At 38.0% G+C, this 26,619-nt stretch overlaps 1 protein-coding gene across 1 annotated transcript in view; it reads right to left on the reverse strand.

Annotated features, from left to right (window-relative positions):
- Nucleotides 1-26,619, reverse strand: part of hs6st3b (heparan sulfate 6-O-sulfotransferase 3b) — a 69,957-nt gene that overhangs the window by 42,569 nt on the left and 769 nt on the right. The gene's annotated exons all lie outside the window — the stretch shown is intronic.

Consider the following 26,619-nt stretch of genomic DNA (forward strand, 5'->3'; position numbering starts at 1 on the left):
ATGGAACTTGAATCGAAATTACTAAAGATTCTCAGGACACTAATATATTGCCTATGTACCAACATATAATATACACTCTCGTTTAGATCATCAGAAGACTAATTCATTGATACTAAACATGGTAGGGTTATATATATATGTAAGATGACAGGAATGAGTATTTCGATCATAAGCCTGCATAAAACAGTATAAAATCTCAAAGACAACATACACGATGACCTGGAGGGTATGTGTGTTCATTCAAAGAAAGGTTTTCCTATGAATTAATTAGAAAAGAGTCCATTTCTACTGTGCACTGTCTCTCTTCCTTAAAAAAAAAAGGCATTGATTTTCCCTACTTACATTCCATTAGGTTGTAAATGTATCTGGTGTCAGGGTTGCCATGGTAACCAGGGGGGGCCTGGTGTCATTGCAGACATCCTGGCATCCAGTTTATTGGGTGAGGGGACTGTGACGATTTGTTAATCTAATGAATAACTGATTTGTTAAATCAAATGAAAAATTGTGTGTTTGATTGGTCCAGACGCTACAGTGTACTCACTTTTGTGGCCTGCGGTTAGACATTAATGGCTGTGTGTTGAGTTATTTTGAGGGGACAGCTAATTTACACTGTTATACAAGCTGTACACTCACTACTTTACATTTTAGCAAAGTGTAATTTCTTCAGTGTTGTCACATGAAAAGATATAATAAAATATTTACAAAAATGTGAGGGGTGTACTCACTTTTTTGTAAAAGTGAGATACTGTACATAGTTTCCACTAAAATATTAAGCAGTAAAAAAACTGATTTTAACATTTACCGAGAAAATATGTTTCTTGAGCACCGAATCAGCATATTATAATGATTTCTCAAAGATCATGTGACACTGAAGACTGAAGTAATGACAATTCAGCTTTGCCATCACATAAATTACATTTTTAAATATATTGAAATACTCTATAGTGTGTATATAAATACAATTAGTCATATCAGCTTTCATTCACCCTTTTTTCCTTTTTAGGTAACATGAACTAAGCCATGCAAGTTCAAGTGCATGATTTGGTTCAAAGAGGTGTCCCTGGAAATGTAAAGTTCATTACTGCTCTGAGGTCAAGTTGATCAAGTTCCTAACTAGAATGGACTTAAATTAACCCAAATGAGAGTGCACTCCTGTTAATATTCACTGCAATTTAACTTGTGGTGCTATTACCTCTGGCCCAATCATACACTGCATATTTCTAGTGCATGCTAACAATTTAGTAAATGTGAGCTTTGTAAGTTTATAATTTGTCATATTAGCTAAGCAGGGCTGGGTGTTAATCAAATTTTAATTTTGAATTTTTTCTTGATATATTACATTAAAGCAAACTTAACAAGTGCGGTTCTTTTTTGAAAAAAAAAAGTGAGGTAGGGGGAGATGCCCCAAGAGCCTCAATTTAATTCAAACACTCGAGATGCAATACAATTTTCAACTTCCAACAATTATCACCATCCCATTTTCATCTCTAACACTGGGCAGATAGGCCTATACAGTATTCACACTTGCAGCTGTATTATGAAATGCTTTAATTATGTTGAATCTATTTATTTATGCTATTATTTGTTACTCATATATTTTCATTTTCAATTGTTTTCCCCTCCATACACAAGATTAAAGAGGAAATTGCATTTTCAGTGCCTGTGAAGGCCAATTCTTAATATTAATGTAGAAGAGAATAGACAGACATATGAGCTTGAAAATAAGGTGTTTATGGAGAACCTGCGGTCACAGAAGTCATTAAAACTTCATCAAACACTCATGTGGAGAGGAAATATTTCTTGTGATGCACTAGAGCAGGGGTGGGCAAACTTGGCCCTTCCAGGTCACTTTCCTTCAGAGTTTAGCTCCAACTCTAATCAAACACACCTGAACCAACTAATCATTGTCTTCAAGACTACTAGAAAGCTACAGGCAGGTGAGTTGTATCAGGGTTGGACCAAATCTCTTGGACCAACATTCTACAAATGTTTTAATGGAAATAAGCAACTGAAGTTGGTTTTATTTCCTAAGAGCAAGCCAGATTTTCTGAATTTGTCTGGTGGCCTGGTGGTCTGTTCTTGGCCAACAAAAAAATAAATAAAAAATAAAAAATGTCAAGAGAAAGCTCATCCAGCCATGAAATTGATTCTGTAATAACAAACAATCTGTTTCTCTCTACTGTTAATCAAATCATTTCAGAGAAGATGAAAGTAAAGTCATTAGCTTCCAGCACTGCATTACATTCGCTACCAACCTGTTGTCCCATTAACCCTGAAAACTGCTCAATAGCTAATTAAGGCAATTACTCGGAGCATGACACAACACTTAATCAAGAGTGACGGAATCATCCATATTGGTGGCTTCATTATCAGCGGCAGCTCTTGGTTGGAGCCATAATACCAAGACTGTAATAAAATGAAGGAGTACAAATTAATCCTGCTTAGCTTTAGGCCAAACAAGCGAGAGATTAATTTTTGGAACGTATCTGAATATGCATCCAATAAGATGTAACCTAATTTTCTAGCTGCCAGTGTATAATCTGAACATAATTACTTAAAATTCCTCTACTGGGACAACAAGAGCTGTATTTGCAAAGAAAATGCATCTAAATCAAGTTCAAACATCCCTGTCTGTGGTCCTGAAGAATCTAGCGCTGTCTTTGTATCTTCTAGTGCTATCTCTGCCTGCTGTGGTCTGACACCTCTTGGTCAGCACTTCCTCTGAGAGCACAGTGACAGACACCACTCAGGGAGGCCCTGTTACAAACCATCCACACTGAGAGTATTGATTTTTTTTCCCTCTATCTCATCAAGTCGCTCTCGTCAAGACTTGAACTCAGCGTTGCCCTTCATACAACAACTCAGTGCACAACAACTCCAAATGTGTGCTGCTACACCAGTGCTACAATTTTTTCACATATCAGTGCTTACCAAAAGGTATCAATGTTTTTGGTGGGTGATATATAGGGAAATTTGTATTTTCGCAACATGTAAACTATATGATCATTTATATATATATAAATTTGCATTTATCATCCAGCTCTAACTTGCTAAATGTGACTATAATGCATAAAATAATAAACATTAACAACATGATTATCTATAAAGCTGCTTTGAAACAATGTGTATCGTGAAAAGCAGTATACAAATAAATTACTTATTTGAGAAAGCCTCAGTCCAGCTAAGGTGAGTGACATTGGACACACAATAAATATTTCTGAAGACACCCAGATGTGTTGCATTAGCAGAGGGGATGAAAGCCTTGCTGGACATCTTTAACTTTGATCTGCCTTCATTAAACAGGAGCGCTGGACAGGTTTATTGCTGTGATTGCAGGCGCCGTACAGTAATTAAACACAGCAGTAGTGTTACCCTCCTCTGCATGTTGTTTGTCTTCTTTATGTGGAGCGAGAAACCATTTATCAAAGTCATGTATAAACAAGCATCTGTCTATGTTCATTTTGAACCCACAGGAACCATGTTGTAATGCCAGTGTTGATGAAAAAATGATGGTCAATGTGGGCAGAAGAACAGAAAACAGAACAAAAACAAACTCCTTTATTTTAAAGGTGGAGTATGTTTAAAGTACAATTCAAAGCCTAAAGAAACTGTCTGCCAGCATATCTTAAATTTTAATATCCATCAAACAATGTATGACTTCACGTAGGCACACACGAAAAAACTTGTAATAAGATGCCAAGCATTTCATTCAGACAGCAATGAGATTAAAGGGAGATTTTTCACAATACTGACTCGCTGTGTTAAATGCAAGAAAATACTAAATAAAAGTCAAAGATAACAATACAAACTCAAACATTTCTCAGTAACTTCATTTAAACTCAATTTATACATCTACACTACAACTTACAAGTTAGTCATTAAGTCAGAATATGATTTTTTTTAACACCGTAAGTGTTGTGAAAAAACAAAATATTATCATTTAAAATTCCTGGTTTTCTTCTTAATATATTTTAAAATATAATTTCTACCTGTGATTCTAAGTTTAATTTTTAGCAGCCATTATTCCAGTCTTCAGTGTCACATGATTCTTCAGAAATCATTCTAATATGCTGATGTTTTGAAGAAGAAAAAAAAGTTATGCTGCCTAATATTTTTGTGGAAAACATGATCTGATATTGTTACAGAGGAGGCTCCCGTACCGCCTCCGCCGTACCACCAGAGGGAACTGTCCCCGGAATATTAGCAATCTCCCATTCGGACTACATTTCCCATCATCCCTCATACCTGGGACTGATTACACAACCACACCTGCACCTCATTTGCACACTCACACACACACACACATATAAGCCACACCATCACACGGACTCTTTGCGAAGTCTTGATTTGCCCTGGCTGTCATTTCCGAGCGTTATACCCGTGTTTGTTTTCTGTGCATCTGATCAGGGACTGTTTCCTGATTCTCTGATTGTTATCTGCCTGCCCCGACTTGGATTGTTTCACCTGGACTCTGTTTGCTAGCCGCCTGCCCCGATCTCTCGCCTGGTTCACGTTTCTGTCTCTGCCTTGTCTCTGCTGTACTGCCTTGCCGGTATTTGACCCTGTATTGTCTGACTATTCTTAATAAAACTGCAAATGGATCCAAACCCTTCTGACGTGTCGCAACAGAGTGTTTGAATAATATCAGGATATTGTCGATGTATACGGTTACCCATCTGTTGAGCATGTCCCGGAAGATGTCATTCATGAAAGATTGGAAAACTGAAGGACTGTTTGCCAGGCCGAACGGCATAACCAGGTATTCATAGTGCCCACTAGTGGTGGAAAGCGCCGTCTTCCATTTGTCTCCTTCACGGATGTGAATTAAGTTGTAAGCGTTGCGTAGATCTAGCTTGGTGTAGTATTTGGCCTGGGGAAGTCTTCTGTTGCGACACGTCAGAAGGGTTTGGATCCATTTGCAGTTTTATTAAGAATAGTCAGACAATACAGGGTAAAATACCGGCAAGGCAGAACAGCAGAGACAAGGCAGAGACCGAATCGTGAACCAGGCGAGAGATCGGGGCAGGCGGCTAGCAAACAGAGTCCAGGTGAAACAATCCAAGTCGGGGGAGGCAGATAAGAATCAGGAAACAGTCCAAGATCAGATGCACAGAAAACAAACAGAGGTATAACGCTCGGAAATGACAGCCAGGGCAAATCAAGACTTCGCAAAGAGTCCGTGTAATGGTGTGGCTTATATGTGTGTGTGTGAGCATGCAAATGAGGTGCAGGTGTGGTTGTGTAATCAGTCCCAGGTATGAGGGATGATGGGAAATGGAGTCCGAATGGGAGATCACTAATATTCCGGGGACAGTTCCCTCTGGTGGTGCGGAGGAGGTGGTACGGGAGCCTCCTCTGTAACAGATATCTGTCTGATATCTAGATTATTATGATTATGATAACTGTTTGCAGGGCTTCTTTATCTTCATGCTACTTATAAATAAAGCAGCTTGGTTTTGAAACTCCTAGTAATCAATGTGGGAAACCTCAGGTGGCCATCTAGTGCTGTCTTTAATGAATACATGCAAAGACAAAGTACCTGTATTTGAGTCCGACAACAAATCCATGCATGTCTGCTGAGCTAAAGAATGAATTCATCACACAATTAAAAACTAAACACATTTCGCATGACTGACCACGCTGCAGGAAAGTGGCTTTTAACCGCTGTTCCCACAGGACACTGACACTCCCCTACTGAGATGTACTGTACAGGCACACAAAAAAATATTTTCTTATTGGGCTTAATGTCTGTACACCAGACTACACTTTCCTTTGTGATTACTAAATAAAAGTCCACAACACTGCATATTCCACAATAATACAGAAAGCGGAATTCCTCCTCTGAAATGTTAAATACATACTTTTCTCTACATATGATAGGTTTAATTTGTCATATACTCAAGTCATTACAGAAGTAACTACAATAAATGTGCATCATTCATGTTCACTAGTGTCAACATATTTGAACACAGTTACCTGACGCACATCACCATGTCTGTTTACTGTTCATTAGTCAAGTCACATTTATTTCTATAGCACTTTATACAACACAGATTGCAGCTTCACAGTAATAAACATAAAAATAATTAATCAACTATGAAACGACTACAATTTCAACTGTAAAGCAGCTCTACTGAAGACAACAGTGTCATTATTCAGTTCAATTTAGTTCAACAACGGTATCAATGTTGCAAAGAGACATGTTGATGATATTCACACAAACAGCTACTCAAATGGTATTTGCAAGCACATCTTTAATGTTACAGACACCTAATATATCACAAAAACAGTTTGCACACACAAAATGTCGAAAAACATTCCAACTTTGATTTTCCACATATTCTATAAAGCATCACTCTGAGAGTCAAATGTCAGTATCCCAGCCAGGTTTCACTCTTTACCCCAGCAAATTAGACTGTGCCAACCAACGAAGGCATCATCAACCAAGCAGAACACCCTAGCAACTGCAAATCAACATGCTAAAAACCACTTAGAACACCTTAACAACCACCCACAGACCACTCACATTTTCTTCAGAAAAAAACTGATATCACATGTGGGAGGCAGGTCTTACTCTATTGATGGTATACAGTCAGTCAAATCTCAAATACTGCCATTATATCATTATTAAATATTATTAAAGTCTCATAGTGTAATCAAACTAAGCATTTCAAGGAAGCCTTTGAAGCTCCAAATGAGGGCATACAGTATAGCCTTGATAAAAGGAGGGGGGAAAAGAAATGGACTTAATTCCAAAAATAAAAATGATCAAAAAGCTAATTTTAGTTTTAAAATAAAACATTCCCACTAATTATTATCATGCAGAGATAAAAGTAAACAGATCCCATGATACCATGAGCAGGAATTTAGCTACTGATAGTGCCAGGCTCTTATTTATTCTCTCTATTGTGGAGCGTGCCATGAGGAGCAATTAGCATTATGTTTCAACATCATCTTATCTCAATACTTCTCAGTCTTGTTCATTATTATACGAACATTTTATTTTAACCACTGTCCAACCATTTTGAGCTTAATGTTGCTGAAATACATTTCTTTATGTACAACACACACTGAAAGAAAATGGCACCTATTATAGAAATTAAAGTAAAAAGCACTTAAAGCTTTTAGGTAACACCGAAATCAAGTACTGTTTAATGAAAAAAAAAACATCTTAACTGTTGACAAAATGTATTCTTTTCCTATGCTGTATTGATGCATTTCTGGACACACTATCCACCACCTTTTTGAGCATTATCCTTTGACCCAGATTCATACTATATCATAAGGAAGCATTTATATTCAGACACAAGGGCTGAATCTGAATATGCATATTTCTCTATGTACTTTAGTAGTTGTGTAACGAATCAGCTCATGAGGAAATATGAATAATTAATCATAACTAGTTATAATTAATTATGAATATTTAGATCCGCTGTAGATAGAAAGTTCGAGGCCGAAGCCTGGCACGAGCTTAGGGTTTCCGGGTGCGTTTTTCTCACATCCTCTCAGAATTAAAACAAACCACCGACTGGGCGGGTCACATGAAGTGCGGCCTTTAAAGCCTGCAAAGATTCACGCCTCTCAAGATGGGCTTGTCCAATGAGGAAGTCCGGAATCTCAAGTGGGAGTTCTGAGATACTGGGGCGTTTTTATGGCCCTTTGTTTGAAAGCATGGTAATTTGCATATGAAACTTGGATAAAAATTACTAAAGACTCTTAGAACACTTAATATGTTGCATAGGTGTAAACATACAATATACACTCTCAATTAGATCATCCGAATACGAATTCATAGATACTAAACATGGTAGGGTTATATATATATATGTAAGCTGACAGGAGTGTGTTTCGATTATAAGCCTGCATAACAGTATACAATTTCAAAGACAAAATACACGATGACAATAATATACCCAATGACCTGAAGGATCATGTGTATTCATTCAAAGAAAGGTTTTCCTATTAATTAATTAGCAAAGAAAAGTCCTTCTCTTGTGGATTTTCCTTATGGGCAAGGAAGCGATTTTCTTCACCTAAATTCCAGGAGGTCGTAAATGTATCGGGTGTCAGGGTTGCCATGGAACCAGGGGCCTGTTCGGCTTCCTGGGGTGTTACAGAGTATTTGTTAAATCTAGCAAACAAAATATATATTGTGTGTTTGAGTGGTCCAGACGCTACATTGAAAAACAGTATGTAAAAAAAGTACTGTGTCCAAATTCACAAAATTGATAAAACAGTAGACAAAAAGTCCCCGGGTAACCTACTTCTGGCAAGATTCTGAAGTGCACAACCAATGAACACTTTGATATCCCATGAGGCCATGGGAGAGGAGTTTTAAATGGCAGCAACACAACTGGTAGGTTGCATGACAATGATAACATGACAAATATGTCCAGATAATTCACATTACACACATTCATACTATATAGAACGTATTTTTTGTAACAGTCGCAAAGTAAAAGCGTAACGAAGAATTAGTGTTAAGATCCACATGCGGCTTTATTAACAGAACAAAGACTTATCAAACAGCTGTGGGTTGTTAACGAGAGAGCAATACATACAACCAGGAGCAGATCAGAAATCACAGTGTGTAAAAAGGCACAGGTTCGAGGCAGGCAGCCAACAGTCAAGATCTAAGTCAGGGCAATACAGAGCAGGGGTCTCTAGGCAGGCAGCAAAGAATCATAAACGAGGTAAACAATTGGGAGGTCAAAATACATAGGCAAAGGTAACACAAAGAACACTCAGAAACGTCAGCCAAGGAAAAACAAGACATCACACTGAGCCTTGCTCAGTATGTAAAGGGATAGTTCAGCCAAAAATGAAAATTCGATCATTAATGATAGGGATGCACCGAAATGAAAATTCTTGGCCGAAGCCGAAGTCAAACAAAATGAAACACTGGGCCGAAGGCCGAATACCGAACACTAGGGATGCACCGAATGTTCGGAAACCGAAACACATACGCGAAAAGACTGATTAAGTTGTACCGACGTGATGCGATCAGATAGTGTCACGGATGAGCCAGGCTCGCTCACCTCCCAATCACAACGTGCACCTTCCCCGGAATTCTAACTGGACACACCTGCTCATCATCACTAATCACCTCTCCATATAAACGCACACCTCACCTCCGCTCAGCGTCTGATCTCACATTGAGCAACGGACTCATTCCAATTCTCCCTTGCGCTAGTCATCGACTCCCGGACTTGTCGCCTCCTACCCTCCTGGATTCCTCTCCTCTTCTCAGCGTCCCCGATCTCCCTACCTGCAAGGTTCAGGACAGTATTATTCCTCTCTCTCTTTCGATCTCTACCACCCATCGCTGCTTTGCTATTCTGTTTGCTCATTCACTCCCTGCTGTTAATAAACGGTGTACACTGACCATCATCCCTCTGAGTCGTTCTGTTACAGATAGAGGCGCGCACTAATGCAGCAAACATGTCGGCAGTGTGGAAGCATTTAAAACTGTCCAAGAAAGACGCAAAAATCATTACCAAGCACCGACAGCGAGAGACATTTTAGCACTGCATCGCATGTCTCCGATGAGAAGAGGAAGGGGTGGTTGTAGCTGGTTACTGTATCATGATTGAAATCACAAAATGGCCTTAAACAATTAAATAAACGGCAGAATATTATGTTTCCTAATACACGCACAAATTGCATGTATTCTGACAGCGCTGCACGCACTCACCGCGCTATCTGCTTGTTAGCCAGGGTTCAAAGTCCAAAGCGCAAAGAAAATCTGCACTGAAACACTACTGGTCTGTTCAATGTCAGTAACATTTTAATGATTTTTTTTTAAAGGCATGTGGCAATGCGATACATGTGACAAACGTCATTTATAAATCTGCTGTTGTCAACAAAAAGAAGCACTGAGGACTTTCTGTGGGTTTCTGCCAAAATAAAAGCTGAGAAAAAGCAAGAACTCCATCAACATTCATAAATGTTAGTATTGTAATTTTACTGTTGAAGTGAACATTGAAGTAAACATTATTATTATTATTAATACTATTATTAATAACTTTAATAAATAATTATTCAATACTTGACATGACCGGTCATGTGATAACACCCATGAGGGGGGCACCCATGCAATGTATAAAACAGCTTTTTCAGAGTAATACATCACATAATTGCAGATGTATCAAATAGTGCTTTTAACTTCTTTATATTTAAACTGTTTTAATTAGCAAAATTGCAACACAATACATAATCAAAATTGCCTTTCCTAAAATTATCAATTTCTCAAGTAAGAAAACTGCAGGTTGCACATGAAAGTTTGTGTATTTCTTTGATCACACTATCAAACAACTGACATAAACTCAAAGATACAAATCAGATACATTTTAAGAAGTGCTGTGCTTAGTTCAGACAATCATATCAAATGGTCATGCAAACGTAAGCTGTGTCACATAGAGTTGCCTATTTATAAACATGCAAATTAAAGACGCAATCTGGACGGCAATCTGCTCACTGAGATCATACCCTGTTCTCAAGTACTCAGCTCTCAGCATTCAAAACCACTCAAGGCACATCATGAAAATATCCAAACACACCAAAGACATTTTAGAAGAACACTGATGGTTCCATATTTAAGTGACAGAGCTGCCAAATGCGATGAAGAGGAAGAAAGAGACCACATCTCAAATAAAAAAGAGATCTCTTTATTTTTCATCTATTTCTCCTACTAGACACTTATGAGAACACAAGGAAAGTAGATGGGCAGTTTCACTAAAGCTTTTGCTTCTCATATTTTTCTATAAAAATGATAAAATGTCCCAATACCATAAAAATATCACAGAAATATGGCTTGAGAAATCTCACCTGTGTCTGTGACAGGGAAACTGATGTTTAGCCAATCAAGACAACTTTGAGACGCTTCCTTATTTTGGATGTTTGGCTTTTTTGACATATCTTAGAGCACAGAAAGACTGCCTTGCTTAAGTTAGTGAAACAGCTAACATCACTTGCAGCACCATGAAGAACTAAATGAAACAATACTGAAGGAGACAGTTCAACCCAAAAATGAACATTCATCATGTGCTCATTCTCAGATATGACTTTCTTCTGCAGAACAAGAAGATTTTTTTAAGTTTTGGTTTCAAAATTCTTAAATTTTTCCAAACTATTCTATTAAATTTATTCTCAGTCTTTTTTCTTTTATTTGTTTTGATTGAAATAAATTTTACGCATAGAGTAAATAAATGGACTGCACTTTAGAAAAATATGGTTAAAACACTGTTCATTTACATGAAATAAAGTAAGAGATTTCAGCCACCTATTAATCACTGTAGCGAATCAGCTCATGGGGAAATATGAATAATTAACCATAACTAGTTATAATTAACTATTCATATGTTAGATCTGCTGTAGATATTTAGCTGACCTCTCAGGGTCAACTGTCTTGTCAATTCCAAGAACGTTAATTTCCTGGTTAAGGGAAATAACTTTCTTACTGTACAAATATACAAGTTTTTAACGTAAATCTGCATGATCAGTGACTCCGGTTATGAGCAAACAATGAACAACGTCAAGTGGGATACAAGTAAGGTTTTATTAACTACTTAAACACTTAAACTAGTCTAACATACTACATAAACACATTAAGCTGGTCTAACATACACATACACATACACACACACACACATACAGTTGGTATAGGAGAGGGTTAAAGTTTAACTCAGCATAGAAAGAGGCATAAAGAATGAATTTTATGGAACCATTTGCATATTCAACAGATCTAAGCCTTCAGGGATACGTCAGATTCTGAGTTCAAACACACCTTTGTAAAAAGGTGTAACTGATACTTAATGTATCGATTAATAAGACTAAGTTTGATACTTAGCGAGTCTCGGCGGTCTGAAAGAGATTCCTGATGCAAATCTTAAAGCTTCCCGTTGATCTTTGCTGAATTCGGGTCGATGAAAAGAACCAGTTTGAGTCAGAGTCACTTGATGAATGGAAAGGACTAGGCCGAAGAAAGGCCTGGCACAGATGCTTTGGTATCCTGAAGCGTTTTTCTCACATCTTCATCTTTGCTTCTGACCGAACCACCGACTGAGGCGGGTCTCTTGAAGTGTGGCCTTTAAAGCCTGCAGAGATTCACGCCTCTCAAGATGGGCTTGCCCAATGGGGAAGTCCGGAATCTCAAGTGGGAGTTCTGCGTTTTTATGGCCCTTTGTCTCTAAGCATGGTATTTTGCATATGTAATTCACTTGGGTGTTGATGCAGACATTAGTAATGATTCTTAGCACATCAATATGTTGCAGAGGTATCAGCATGTAATATGCACTCTCAGTTAGATCATCCGAAGACGAATTCATAGATACTAGACATGGTAGAGTTACTTCTATGAATGAGTGGTTTATCGTAAGCATGAATAAAAATAGTCTATAATACAACAGATTAATACAAAACAGCAATAATATACACAATGGCCTGAAGGATATGTGGATTCAATCAAAGAAAGGTTTTCCTATGAATTAATTAGTAGAACAGTCCATTTCTCCTGTGCATTTGTACCCCTTAGCTCTGGAGAAAGCAGCTGAGAGCCGGCTCGCATTCCACAAGGTTGTAAATGTATCGGGTTACCATGAAACCAGGGTCTTGTTCGGCGTCCTGGGGTGTTACAAAGTATTTGTGAAATCTAGCTAACAAAATATATATTGTGTGTTGGGGTGGTCCAGACGCTACATCACTTATCTAAAAAAAGCTGATTTTTCTGCATGAGGCAGGTTGACATGTTAAGATCACATAACCAACTGCTTCTTGCGATTCAAGTTACTAGTACTACCACTAGTAGAAGAAGAAGAAGAAGAAGTTTTATTTATATAGCGCCTTTCCGTAGCCCAAGGTCACTTCACATATAACAAGTAGTTTAGTACATCCACACAAGCAATACAGACACAATAAAAATACAATATGAACATATAAAACATATAGAAGAGACTGCAACATATGAAGAATGAATTCTGATCATTGCCCTGTTAAACTGGTATAGAGCCAATCTCAGCTGTAGTTGTGCTGCGTTTGTACTCCCTCATAATTGTCTATTCATATTTCATGTTACAGGCACATTACAATTAATCATGGTCAGGTCATCTCATGGACATTTCATTCCTAAAATATTCAGACAACTTACAAGTACAAAGTCATAGGGTACCATTCTAAAAGAAATTTAGTAATAATGCATGACTTAAAAAATCTGTTCAAACTGTCAAAATGGATGGGTTGCAACATGACTGTTTTGAAAGAGTTACAGTTCCAAATTAAACTTCTAGATTCATATCACCTCATAACTTGTTGTGAGGGGATGAATAAGGAACAGCAGAGTTACGGGTTGTCTCTGCAATTTGTCCATCATCAGCCTCACAATTCTGAAATAAATAGTATTTGCAACATAAACAAATTAAAATGAAATGTACATGGTTTCCAATGTTTGCATATTATTACAGTCATGGCCAAAAGTTTTGGCAGTGACATAAATTTTGTGTTTTGCAAAGTTTGCTGCTTCAGTACTTGTAGATTATTTTTCCACATGTTTCTATGGTATACTGAAAAACAATGATAAGCATATCATAAGTTTTAAAGGCTTTTATTGGCAAAAAATATATAATGAGTCAATATTTACAGTGTCGACCCTTGTTCTTCATAACCTCTGCAATTCGCTCTGGCATGCTGGATATTAGCTTCTGGGCCAAATCCTGACTGATGGCGACCCATTTTTACCTTATTAGTTCTCAGAGTTGATCACAACTTGTGGGCTTCTGCTTGTCCACTAATCTTTTGAGGACTGACCACAGGTTCTCTATGGGATTGAGATCCGGGGAGTTGCCTGGCCACGGATCCAAAATTTCAATGTAATGATCTTCGAGCCACTTCTTTATCACTCTTGCTTTGTGACATGGTGCTCCATCATGCTGGAAAATGCACGGATCATCACCAAATTGCTCATGGATCGTTGGTCTTGCAGGACTTTTTGATACCATTCTTTATCCATGGTAGTGTTTTTGGGCAGAATTATGAGAGAGCCCACTTCCTTGGTTGAAAAGCAACCCCACACATGGATGGTCTCAGGATGCTTCACTGTTGGCACAATACAGGACTCATGGTAGCGTTCACCTTTTCTTCTCTGAACAATCGATTTTCCAGATGTCCCAAACAGTCGGAAGGGAGCTCATCAGAGAAAATAACTTTGCACCAGTCTTCTGCTGTCCAATCCTTGTACTTCCTGCAGAACTTCAGTCTGTCCTTAATGTTTTTCTTGGAGAGAAGTGGCTTCTTTGCTGCCCTTCTTGACACCAGGCCGTTGTCCAAAAGTCTTGGCCTCACTGTGCGTGCAGATGCTCTCACACCAACCTGCTGCCACTCCTGAGCAAGCTCTCCACTGCTGGTGACACGATTCCGTAGCTGACTCCTCAGGAGGAGACGTCCTGGTGCTTGCTGGACACTCTGGGACGTCCTGAAGACTTCTTTACTGCAGTCGAACCTCTTACAATCTGATCTTACAATCGAATTAGTATGATAGTGATTGTACCTGACTAGTACTCATTCACACTTTCACATGTGCTGCTGATATGATTAGTCGATTAATGTTAGCTGGTCATTTTGTGTCAGGATCAAAAACAATGACATTAGTTTTTTTCTGAAAAGTTAATTTTTTTGGCCAATGAAGCTTTTAGCAATTATTTAAAATGCATCTGATCACTCTTCCACAACACAACAGCTTAAGCAGAAAACTTTGCAAAACACTAAATTTATGTCACTGCCAAAACTTTTGGCTATGACTGTACATACATCATCATCAGCTGAATGCGTGTCATTGCATTACTTGAGACACAAGACAAGCTCTGCTGTAACAGCTCTTTCATGTCCTCAATCAGCAAAAACACAGGAGACTGCTTGAAAAATATCCAAAAACTATATTTTCATAATCTTCTATGTCCCATCGTCTATGTCTTCTTTGTTCCATCAGTCAAAACCTTATTTTATGAATCTATTATCTTAATGTGGTATGGTATCCACGTGAATAATGATTATTTATTAAATAAAAATAAGAATCGATCAATATTAAATCATAACACACTCTGGACTAAACTGCAGCCGCTGGCTTACACTGGTCACGTTAACGAGTGTGTCTAAACGACCAATTTTACTTCCAAGTTTTAAATAAGCATGCAAAGATAAAACAATACACCTTTACAAGGCTAGTTAACTGAAATGAAACGATCAACTGACCTCTGCCGTGACTTGAACCGTGGTCTCGCGCTGATGACGTAACATCCAGGTAGGCACACCCACAGCAGAAATAGACAATTGGTCGATCGACCAGCTCAAATCTGATTGGCTAAAGAGTATGAGTGTCCCGCGTGGGAGGAGTTCGCTGCCAGAAAAGTCTCAAAAATACACACACAAATCCAAGGCGATTCACACATTCAGTCCATGATGAACTCGTGAATTGTAAACGTTCAAAATTTTTGTACACAGTTGTACATCTGTGAATTGTGTTTTGCATTTGTGAAACGTATTTTATGAATATTTATTCTCATTTTGTGCACGTGAATTGGTTTTTGTGAATATATTTTTTTTTCCGTGCACGTGAATTGGGTTTCATGCATGTCAATTGGAAGATCATGTCTTTTGCGTGAATTTTTATTGAATCTAATCTGCTTCCATAGAGGTCAGATTTAGGTCTGCTGAACAGATTAGGTGTTATGAAGATGACTCTATTTTGGCCCCTTCCCTGCCATAGACCGCCCACTCTTCTCAGCATTTACCTGTCAGCAGGGCCACGCCAAATAAGGAAATATTACATTTTACCATGTGGCGGTGATGAATCACGCTTGTAGTGACTTACTTTGTACAGATACCTTTGGTCAGGCTTGACTGATCACGGTTGAAAAATAACACGCAGAAAGCCTCTGAGCTGGCATTTTCCCTGTCACAGTTTGATCTGTCAATCTGTCAAATAAATAGGGCTTCAGGAAAGTGGTGAAAGGGGAGTAAATCTCTGTTTGCAGCAACACTGACATCTGCAACACTAAATTTGCACTACACTGGCTTCCTTCAAAAATAAAAGACGATAAAAATAAGACTCACTGGTATAGACTTGGTTACCACGCAAAATTAGGTATTATTGTGTGACGGGCTTGAATGAAAGATGTTTCATCTAGCATTATATCATAATCATCACTGAACAAGTACTGGTTCTTTTATGTCTGCTCTATTACTAGAAAGACATCTCAAGATCTTGTTTCAAATAATTGGGCCTCTTGTATAAGCAATTCTGGTAGATCCCAGGAATAGACTCGGAATCTAATAACTAGACAGTTCTGTGAAATCTTCTGGCTTCAAAATACGCTTTTTAACACAGGAAATAATTTTAACCCACAAGGATTCCTAAAAAGGGACTGTTTACACAGAGAAAAAAATCCACCCACAAGAATTATGCTGGTAACACAAAACCAGAAGTTTGTCTGCCTAGAATAGCAGTCCCACCACAAAAAAAATTAAACAGCTTTATAGCTTACATATCAAGATTGTAGAGGAATTCATATTAGCGCTTTAAATAAAACAAAAAATACAAGATGTGCATTTCTTCTTTTGAACAATGATAAATTTCTTGCCCCATAGATTTTCATTGTAAGTGCATGACTGTAAACACAGTTTACATAAAAAAAACGCACAAGGAACATGTGAAAAATAATTGCTAGTGGTAACCTGTAGCAGAAACGGCAAAAAAAAAATTGAATCCGGAGGATTTTCACAGAGCTGTATACGTATGACCGACCTGGGAAGTGCAGCTCAGTAATTACTTGAGGAGTACATGGTCTTCTAACAAATAGCAGTAATTACAGCTCACAGTATAAAGGCAGTCTGTTCTCTGCAGTACAAATATTCATATATAGTGTATATTCAAAATGGTTCAGAAGTAAACAGTGTGATTCCCAGCAGGTCTCACTTCTATGTGTGACTCATCTGTTATCAAATGAATATCTATGTTTAACATCATTACATTGTGCTCAGCTTGATTCTGAGAAAAGTCTGTAATGAAACTATAACTTCTGCTATGGTAATTATGAGAACAGTTAAACATTTACATTCATGAAGCCAATCATGGCTCAATCTAACAAGTATGACCCAATCTAAGATGTCAAATTAAAACTAAACCATTAAAACTAAATTGCCTGTCATCCTCATGTTTGTCTTTGCCAGAGATGAAGTAGGCCTAGTTGTGTTCAACACCTGCGTACACTTGTACTGAAAACAATTGAAGATTAAGACTGCATTCACCTATGTCTCATAATTAAAGTACATTCATTTTACAACATATCCAATAAATATCATTCAATATTTCTTTATTTTCTATATTCTCTTCAGACATCAGCTATAAGTCCAGCCCAAAGCTACAACCGCATCCAATAAGAGAACTGGTTTAGGCTATTGGAAAGTTGTATATGCTATAGCAGCATTTTTTGACAGCAGTGTCAAAAGACCTGAGTGTCTGCTCTGGCAAGACCTGTCTCATTACACTGAGTAGCTTTCACAGTGCACGCCTCAACCTCTCAACATTTATACAGATTTTCATCAACAGGAGGAGATGCAGCTACGCTTCCTGTCCTGAGGACTGTTGTCAACATGGGAGGTAGCAAAATGTTAATTTGTTATCCAATTTTGGGGAATTTTGGGCAAAATTGTATAACAGAAAGCACACAATTAAATGACCTGAACAAATGAACCCATTTGACTCATTTAACTGAGGTATGAAACTCAGGTATGACTTACAGAATACTGCATAAGACAAGTATATAGTACAGTGAAATATGGTACACTGCATACTAGGGCTGCATTATATTGGAAAAAACTCACACTGCGATATTTTGTTTTTCTGCGATATATTGCGATATGAAAAAAAATCACCAGATGACTTGAATAGCTCTATTTGGGGGGGGGGGAATAATTCCGAGAGCTCTCTGGCCCTCCCATAGACAGCAATGTAATTACCACAATCAAGGTCCAGAAACGTAGCAAGGATATCGGTAAAATAATCTATGTAACATCAGGGGTTTAATCATAATTTTACGAAGCTACAAAAATACTTTCTGTACGCAAAAATGGTGAAGCGGAGGAGACAAATTGTTGAATAAAGTCGTTATTTCTGTTTTCCTTGCGTACAAAAATTATTCTCGTAGCTTGAACCCCTGATGTCACATGGATTATTTTACCGATCTCCTTGCTACGTTTATGGACCTTGATAGTGGTAATTACATTGCTGCCTATGGGAGGGTCTAAGAGCTTTCGGGATTCATTGAATGAACGAAGGTCTTATGGGTTTGGAACAACATGAGGGTGAGTAATTAATGACAGAATTTTCACTTTTGGGTAAACTATCCCTTTAACATTCATGACACAGAAAGCAACAAGAACATTATACTGCTGTAAACTACTATTTCACATCCATTTTCTTTCTCAATTGTTTACCTTCACCTAAGCCATAAACAACTATGTTTACAAGGATACTTGCAGAGACATGCATTTTGACATAGTTTCGCGTGTATGTGTCATTTCAGGCACAAATAGACACGGAAGTGAACGGAATTCAGTGTTCACATGCAACTGCGTGGCTCTCACCGTGTCTACACGGTTGTGGTTAGAAGGGATACAGCTACGGCTGGAAAATAACAATAAAGTAAATTTGCTACCTATCACAATCTGTTTTATTAACGTCTACACCTACGCCAACCCTAAACCTACCCCTTACAATAATCCAAATACAGTCATTATTGTTGCTCAGCATGATAAAAATTAGGCAATATTGAAGTGCGCATGCCCAGTAAGCCCTGGTGGCCACAGCTGTATCCCTTCTAGCCTCAACCTGTCTACACTGGACGTAAGCGACGCGTTGCGATGCGGCAAAATACCATTATAATCAGTGATGCTCTCTGACTACACTGGATGCAGCGCAACGCGACACGACAAATCCCCAACAGTAAACTGATGCCTCGCTCTATTTATGACATACTGACAGAAAGTTCAAATGATTTGCAACGGTAGCTTTGTCGCGTCCATTGTAGAAGGACTTTAGCTGTTGCAGTGCGGGGTGGTACCTATACTCAGAGAGTATGAGATTTCAGATGCAGCTAGTTTCATTCAGTAAAGAAACAAGTGTCTCTTAATAAGCAACTCATTGAATCATTCATTTAATTAATTTGTTCAAACAACAATTTATTCAACTGTGTGTTGCCTGGAGATTTGTTTTGCACTTTGGTTTTGATTATTTGGTTATTTTTCACTGGCAGAACAAACTTGTGTCCAAAATGTGCACTCTATATTAACCTCCTTGTTATTGAGTCGTGCTGTTGGTCTGAATCTACGTTTATGGACCTTGATAGTGGTAATTACATTGCTGCCTATGGGAGGGTCTAAGAGCTTTCGGGATTCATTGAATGAACGAAGGTCTTATGGGTTTGGAACAACATGAGGGTGAGTAATTAATGACAGAATTTTCACTTTTGGGTAAACTATCCCTTTAACATTCATGACACAGAAAGCAACAAGAACATTATACTGCTGTAAACTACTATTTCACATCCATTTTCTTTCTCAATTGTTTACCTTCACCTAAGCCATAAACAACTATGTTTACAAGGATACTTGCAGAGACATGCATTTTGACATAGTTTCGCGTGTATGTGTCATTTCAGGCACAAATAGACACGGAAGTGAACGGAATTCAGTGTTCACATGCAACTGCGTGGCTCTCACCGTGTCTACACGGTTGTGGTTAGAAGGGATACAGCTACGGCTGGAAAATAACAATAAAGTAAATTTGCTACCTATCACAATCTGTTTTATTAACGTCTACACCTACGCCAACCCTAAACCTACCCCTTACAATAATCCAAATACAGTCATTATTGTTGCTCAGCATGATAAAAATTAGGCAATATTGAAGTGCGCATGCCCAGTAAGCCCTGGTGGCCACAGCTGTATCCCTTCTAGCCTCAACCTGTCTACACTGGACGTAAGCGACGCGTTGCGATGCGGCAAAATACCATTATAATCAGTGATGCTCTCTGACTACACTGGATGCAGCGCAACGCGACACGACAAATCCCCAACAGTAAACTGATGCCTCGCTCTATTTATGACATACTGACAGAAAGTTCAAATGATTTGCAACGGTAGCTTTGTCGCGTCCATTGTAGAAGGACTTTAGCTGTTGCAGTGCGGGGTGGTACCTATACTCAGAGAGTATGAGATTTCAGATGCAGCTAGTTTCATTCAGTAAAGAAACAAGTGTCTCTTAATAAGCAACTCATTGAATCATTCATTTAATTAATTTGTTCAAACAACAATTTATTCAACTGTGTGTTGCCTGGAGATTTGTTTTGCACTTTGGTTTTGATTATTTGGTTATTTTTCACTGGCAGAACAAACTTGTGTCCAAAATGTGCACTCTATATTAACCTCCTTGTTATTGAGTCGTGCTGTTGGTCTGAATTTTAGCATGGATTTTTGGCATAGTCTACTGTGTTTTTTCCCAAATGTAGTAAAAGCATTATAACAAAATGCTGCTTCAAACATCAAATTGTTTTTCAAAGGCCTTTTTGCCCTTTTTTGCTCATATCAGACTCTAGCTCAAACAGAAGCAGTAGACTCAAAAGATGCACCAAATTTCCCTTTCCTGTTAGCACATAATTATCACAGCAACTGGATTACAGCGTTTGCTCCAGAGAATATGGTCACCTGGATTAATGACACGTGAAAGCAATCTCCAGACCCCGCCGCGTCTAACCCACAAGGGCATGCTCAGCCCTGCACCTAATAAACATCCCATACCAATGAGGATGCACAGGACTCGAGCAGGTCCCTCCAGGCTGTAAATCCAACAAATGTAGTTCCTGCAGCCCCATGCATGCTCATAGAGAGAACCTGCTTGGGTTAACAGATCTAGCAGAAAGAATCTTAACATGACAACAGCAGCCATCTAACAAGCGCAGTGATGTGTGGAACATACAAGGAGGAACAGGAAGAAGAATTTAAAAGGTGACAAGAAAAAGCGCTTTGCTTCCTTGCATAAGGTGGGTGATGGTGTCTCACTATTGATCTGTGCCCATGCAGATGCTGACAGTAATTGTGTGTCTCTGTGTTGACTATAATGAATAAAATATGCAAAAAGTGTTATTGTGCCAAGAGGATGTCATCACTTTCTCCATGTGAGTAATAATGGCCCATTAGTGCAGCTGCAGGTTACTCATTACTGTGATTGTCTGGGAAATGAGGAGCTTGTGAATCTATTTGTACTCTAATTGTTGAGGGGGAATGGAGGACCTCCACTGGATGTTTAGCCTTCCATAAGAACAATGGGAGATTTTTCTAGGTCTCATTACATTAGTGTGAAAACCCTAACCACAGAAGCCATGAAAACTTAACACACATTCAGGCACACGCGCAAATAGACTGTTTTAATATTGATGAGTTGATGTGTTAATACATAATGTGACTTTGTTTCACCATATGCAGAGGACAAATTTAGTAAAAACAAACAAAAAGTTTTTTTTTCTAGATGTATACAATTAGAGTACCAAACCCCATGGATAAGTATATACTTCAGTTTGTAACTCTTGCCACAGACAGGGGTAGAGTGTCTTTCAAAACCAGAATTGAGAATGCTATAAGATACATTTATAAAGATTTACAAACATCAAATATTGGCATTGAATGCCGTTATAGAAATGTATTTTGTTTACATATTTCTTTATATTTAATTAATTTAATGAAGACTTATTTCCAAAAAAGGAAAGCAAATTCGATTCAAACTCACTAAAACCTAATACAATTTTTCTAAATTCTGCTACAGACACTAATGATGCGCTATTCATTTTTTAATCAATCGGAATTATGGTTTTGCCTGCTGGACAAAACAGACAAAAATAACAATACAGTGAGGGAGGGGCTCAAGTCTTCTAAGGATCTTACGTAAGGAATCGTAAAAAATGCCAAAATGGACCCTCTCTCTCCATAATATGCACTGAAACCCTTTATTCCAGTAAGCAACAACACTATGAAATCAGTGTTGAGCAGAAAAACAGAACACCGTTTTAATACTTTTGTGTTCCTAATTATGGACTAGCTGTCTTAGTGTTTTTTGTTTTTAACTGCAAACTAAGAGACTGTTTCTGTAAACATGTGCAGATCGTTTGCGGTGCCTTTAATCTCAGAACCTGTGTGCAGTTGGCTTAGTTAATTGCATCTCATTTCAGCAGATTGCACATTCGTGACTGCCCAGAAACTCCATTTGGTTATAGTGCCAGGGGACTTGGCAAATTTAATTAGTGCTAAAATAAAAAGAGGCAGAGAGAGGTCCTGAAGAGAGGAAGAGCTATGAAAGAACTAGAAAGGAAGGTGAAAAGAACGAGTCAGGGGTTTTTCCAAATCAGGGGGTTTTATCATCTGAACAACATAATTTAAATTGATGTGATGCCTATGGGTATACAATACGTGAGGACTGCATCCAAATAAAACCCTGTCGTGTCTGAAATTCATCTTAATTGTGCTGTTATATGGTTGGTCAGTTATCATAAGATTAGCATCTTTAATTAAAAACAACTGAAATGCTTTACACAACCCATTTTACTTATGCAATAGGTCGTATTTCTGCATGAAATAGAATATTTAATGCAGAAAAATTGGATGGGACTTGATCAGACGAGGCCTCGACACACATCCTCAGCGAGAACCTCGCTGACTGGACCAGCCCTCAGTACAGATCCTTATGACCGGCTACGAACATGTCATGCCACGACCAGCGAGGACCACAATGCAGACTTTAACAAGCACAATCATTGTGCTTATTCCTACTGATAAGATAAACTGGCTGAACTAAACAAAAAATGGCAGCTCTGCCTTCATGTTTCGACAGACTGGACAGAAACTCTTACTTTTCCACCTAATACCAATGTGACATTCCTCAAACTATATCACACCATGTGAATTAATTTAGGCCAGAGGAGAACTGGTCCCCTCACTGGCTTCTTCCAAGATTTCTGTCACCTGATGGATTTCGGGGTTTCTTGCCATTGTCTCCTTTGGCTTGCTTAGTTGGGCTCAAAAAAACACTTAATATTTATTAATATTATTGACTTGATGGCACTGACACCATCGGATGAAAAAAAGTGAACTGAGTTAAACTGGATGATGGCATTTTTGTCATCTGTAAAGCTTCTTTAGAATTGAATCGCATCTTGCAGCATTGACAATGTTATTGAACTGAATTGAATCAACATTAAACAGACTTGAGCTGAATAACGACATTGCTGCCTTCTCTAGAATGGCTAATAGCTGAGTTGAACTCATTTCAAAATAGAGTAAATGTATAGTTCAGTCATGAATCTCTAGATGGCGCAGGCTGATGGGTATTAACGTAACTGATGATATTCACAGTGTTAAAGGACTTGGCACAAGCTGATTGGTTCATGTCAGCCAATGAGCTTGCTGCATTTAAATGGCTGGTTAGCATCCACTTGAGCATTTTGGAGCATGCTTTCAGAGTTCCTCTGAAACACTCCACCTTCCCCAGCTCCACCTGTATAGATCTGCTACAGGTTATTTTATATGCTATTTGTGCAGCAGCAGTGTGCCTTAAATACTCACAGCACTGTATCACCATATGCATTGGCAGTAGCAAGTTCCCGTACTTGCTTACAGCAGCAGCAATAATCTACAACTCAGCAATAACCAACATCAGCAGCAGCATAGCAGATCTATTCCGGCAAGACCAAATACTTGAACATTGTCATAACCATTACCATGCTAAAATCTGAATAATGACACTATTGTCTTTTTAGCAGAATTCACAGCAGAATTTGAATTGTCTCCATAATTGAGTTTCCATAACTGATTCTGTTATCTTCCTGTTTATTACTGCAAAGCTGCTTTGAAACAATCTTGACATAACTATATATTATTCATGAGGAATTGATTGGCTCTTGAAAAGTAGGTATTACATATTATTTATGACAACTTGCACTAATGCATCATGTACAATAAGACCAGCAATGTGCATTTAAAAAATTAAAAGTGGTCAATGTTGTTTTAAACCTGCTCAGTTAGATTCTCTAACTGCCGCTTTGTTTTGACAGTTTTGACCTGCAAGAGAAATGCATGACCGTAGAAGAAGACAAACAACCCAGAATAAGAGACACAAGACGAGAAGCCTCCCTGAAGAGATCACTTCAACTCTCCCTTCTCATCGACTCTAACAGTGTCTGTTGATCTGCTCTGACATGGCTGACCTTTCCAAGTCCTGCAATGTGCCCCCACTGTTAAAAAGGCCACACCATGCCTGAGAAACCTCGCTGCCAAATTACCAGCCCACCATCGGCAAGAACTACTTCTGCATATTCACAATAACAAAAAAACAACAACGCACAATTCTTTTGCGCTACTGCACTAATCTGGATTATTAGATTATGGAATACTGTGAGTGCTGTAAATTTCAAGTGGATTTTAAACACAGAAAAAAATTAGGATTGTTGTATGTCCGTGAAAAGCCTCCTCCACACACAGAGTGATCCATCTTAACCAAAATAAACAGAGCTGAGTATCAGGATGAAATTTTCATACAGTCACCACTTAGCACATGTGGTTCAGAGAGCAAAAGCGACTGTTGTCAGAAGAGATTTATTTGCGTCTCCTGGTGTATCTTTAGAGAAGCAATGTGAAGCAGCATTTTGAAAGCACAGAGAGAGCGAGAGATTAATTTATGTTTCATTTGGGCTTCGGTTCTCTGTCGCATACAGACTGTGAACTTCCAGAACGAGTTGGCTGATTCTGCAGAGATGAATCATTATAACTGTGGTCTTGCAGTTTTGGGGTATGAGTGTGAATTTCTCTTCACCCAATAAATGTCTCCTCTCTGAAACTTCCTTAAAGGCAACATGCATTTTTTTACAGCTGTTCCTCAAAGTCAGTATTATTAAGTATTAATATTTTTTTCATTACAATACATGCAGGCTGAGCAACTAATTAACTTGATTCATTTGCTTGGCAACTGTTAAAATGAGTGATTGCCAAAACTGAGTTTCTCGTGATAACAGAGCAGAACAGATACAGACACAGCCAGTTGTGTCAAACATAATTCATGGACTAACATTAGATCAGCAAGTAGCTGAGGATGACGACAAAGCTATTTTATATGCTATTTACGAGAATGGCATTCGCAGGCACTAAAAACACATATGTCTTTTATTCACAGGCACTTATAAAAGTGAAAGTCTGCAAATTTTCGCCATATTAAGCCATCATTATACTTAGTAAACAACTAAAATAACTTTTTAATGGCTTGCTTGGCCAGACTGGCACTGTCAGATTTATAGATGGAAATGCTCAACAGCTCGGCTCGGCTTTATGATACCTCATTTAAAGTTCATTACAGCGCAGACTCTCAGTCATTTAAACTGGAATACAGAATCTGAGTAAGAGAGCTATGGTCACAGAGACTGTAGAAAATAGCATTTTAGGCTTGACATTTAGTCATTTTGACTGGCTATCTCTATCTTTTTAATGTGTTCGCCATAAACCATGTTGGGTGATAAGTTAATAATATCACTGTCACATTAATAATATCACTGAGTGACACAGAGTGGCCACAGGCAAAGAAAACCCCCAATTATACTGTCTTTTCTGACAGGGTAAATATAACTATTTAAAATCATATGTGAAGTAGATTAATCTTTCCATTTAGAAAAGACTAGTGATGGACTAAAATACCTTCTAAACAGTGAAAGAAAAATGCAGAGGGCATAAAAATGGAAAATGGATTTGGATTCATAATGCACAGATCTCTTTTGGAGACACTGCATTGATTGATTGGCTTTTGTTGTTCAAAATCATTTCTCATTCAACTGGTTCAGAATTAGCAACATATCAGTACAGCGTGCCAGAGGAAATATATTACCTTTAAGTTCACCTTAAGTACTTCGCTTCAGTGGTTGGTGTTTTGGCATAGCTTTTATGTGAACTCTCCGAATGAGACCCCATTAAATCAAACTGGACTGAGATCTCTAAAGGAGGTCTGAGTGCATTGTGAACACAAAACTTCATTATTTCACAATAACAGTCACTAATAATAAACTTAGATTCCCAAAGCAAGGTGTTTTTATGGCAAGTAAAATAAGACATCTTTAGTGATGGACAAAAATAAGGCCTGATTACTTTGTTTTTTTTAAGTCCAGGGACATTGTGAGTGTAAACAGAACTGGTTTCACTTTTTAGAACTACTTACAGAGGTCTGAGTGCACTCAAAATATCCTCACTACATTGCTCAAGGTCTTAAAGTTGCTGTAAAAAAAAAAAAGAAAGAAAGAAATTACGACTTAATATACTCATTGTAAAAAAATATTTTCTAAATTGTAAATGAAGATTATTGGAGTACATTTGACAAAAATAAGCAAATACTATTCCAGTCTTTCTTCAAAATATCACGTTTAATTTAATGAACTAATAAAGCCGTTTCTTTTTTAAAACGTACAAGCAATTTCTAAGTAAAAGTTGTTTTATGCATCAAATTTTGCAGTGTATTATTTTTTTTAAATAATAATTATTAGTAGTAGT

The sequence above is a fragment of the Sinocyclocheilus grahami genome, unplaced genomic scaffold (genome assembly GCF_001515645.1).
Source record: "Sinocyclocheilus grahami isolate Dianchi unplaced genomic scaffold, SAMN03320097.WGS_v1.1 scaffold527.1, whole genome shotgun sequence".
NCBI classification, from domain to species: domain Eukaryota; kingdom Metazoa; phylum Chordata; class Actinopteri; order Cypriniformes; family Cyprinidae; genus Sinocyclocheilus; species Sinocyclocheilus grahami.